The sequence below is a fragment of the Lolium perenne genome, chromosome 4 (assembly GCF_019359855.2).
Source record: "Lolium perenne isolate Kyuss_39 chromosome 4, Kyuss_2.0, whole genome shotgun sequence".
NCBI lineage: Eukaryota > Viridiplantae > Streptophyta > Magnoliopsida > Poales > Poaceae > Lolium > Lolium perenne.
Window position 1 is genome coordinate 185,053,783 of NC_067247.2, and position 2,094 is coordinate 185,055,876.

Sequence of the window (2,094 nt, forward strand, 5' to 3'; positions counted from 1 at the left end):
TCTCTTCTTTGTTTATTTATAATCCAGCGTGTCTCATCCACTCCAACAGCTTTGGATGGATGCACCCGCTTGTCTCTATTTTTTTTCTAGTCGGTTGTATAGTAATTGTTTTAGATTGAACTTCAATTTGTACATTTTGTTTATCATTTTCTAGTCAGTCGTTTCTATCCTCTTGCTTTCTCATGCTCCCATCCGTCTATCAATACAAGGTCAAACTGTTCTTTTATTTTTTTCTGTCAGATTTTGACTAATGATTTATTCAACCAAATATAAGTTATATGTCATTCAAAATATACCGTTCATTAAAATGTGCATCCGATGATATAGTTTGAAGGACATGCAATGCATATTCAGTCGGAGACTCCAAACGACGTCCGAAGCATGTCCTGGCACGTTTGGGGGGAGCGTCGGACGCTTTTCATATTGGGGGAACGTGAGCGTCGGACGCTTTTCATATTTGGGGGACGTTGTGGGACGTTGTTTTTCAATCGCTGCCCCCATGCCAAAAGAACACTTGCAGTTTTCTCTATGTGACTTACCACAAACACTTGGTGGGCACATCTCTAAATCGTGCACTGTGGCAAGGCCATCCAAGCTTTGCCGCAGCTCCCCTCGGCATGGCTCCATTCTTGCCCAGTGCGTGCGGAGGAGGGCCCGGCTCCTCTTGGCAAGCTGCTCATGGGGCAGAGCGCCGTGAGAGCACGTTCCGACGCGGACAAGTCCCCGACGGCTACAAGCAGTGATGGTGCAAGCCCCGCAGTCTCGACGTCGCCTAGATGGAGGCAGAGTTCCCGCCGCGTCACACCGCCGCCAATGTCATCGCTCCAGACGAGTCGTCGCGCATGTTGTCGCTCTCGCCGTGGCCATCGCCGATGGTTTCCGTGGCGTTCGAGCGTCTAGAGAAGGTGATGTTCCGCTGCCAGCCCATCCCCGCCGGCGCGCACGAAGAATGGGGCGGCCCTGGAGGCGACAATGATGGGCTTGCGTGGGGCGGAGTAGGGTGCGGGGCGGAGTAGGGCGTGGAGGCGACAATGAGCCCCTATGTATCAAGGACGTTCCCAGCACGCCAGACACAATTTAAAGACGTGCCGAACGAAAATAACATTAGAAAACTGCGACTGGAGAATGTAGTTTGTCCGGCGTCCCTCCAATCCCTTTAGAAAACGTTTTCGAGGATATAACTGGAGATGCTCTTAGTCAAATTTTACCTCAAAAAAATAAGAACAAAGTGGTATTGTATTTAAGAAGAAGGGAGTACCTAGCGCCAGGAAGCAATAGCGACAAGGTTTACTAGATTACTAGTAGTTAGTAGTTCAGTTTTTTCCTCCATATCTTTTGCCGTGATTCTAGTTTAAGTTTGAACTACTACAGTACATTATTCTGGGGACCTCTTTTTTACAAAACAAGGTAGCAATCAGTCAAACAAGATGGTGCATTGGTGCAATGAGAGCCGGCGGAGGGAGAGGGGTAGGTTGCTACCTTGGACTCTGGCTGTGGCTGCTGGAAGAAGCTGGTGTTTGGCCCACGCCGCATGGACGATGGCGACGGGTGTGCTCCATGGATCTGTTTTCTTCACGTCGACCAGAGGTTTCGATCTAGACGAGTACGCACTACTACTTGTAAACTCAAGCACCGATTCCAAAGCCGGTTCCAGAGTCAAATACGGACACCGACACCCACACGCACTCGGTCGAACAAACTCATTACGCCGCCTGCAGAAGAAAAACAAAACGCCCACTTCTTCCGACCTGACGACTAGCCCAGCTAAACAACAGGCAGAGCCGACCCTAACTCGATCACTTGTGAAAATATTCTTCCAATTATTTTCCAGTACGTAATTAGTTCATGTTTTTTACCTACATCAATCAAATCTGCTAGCAGCCCTGTAGTTCCATCTCAGCAGCAGCTTAATAAAGTTGCCGGCATCCGAACATATAAAGTTTTTTTAAGAATTGTCTGTTTACCAATTGCAAAACAGCTAGCTGTTTAGTAGGAAAAGTGTGGAAATTCAATTCGGCTCCCGGGTGCGTATGCTCCCTCTACCAACAAAACATATTTCGAAGTGTGGAAAAATTTTGACAAAAAATTCTACAT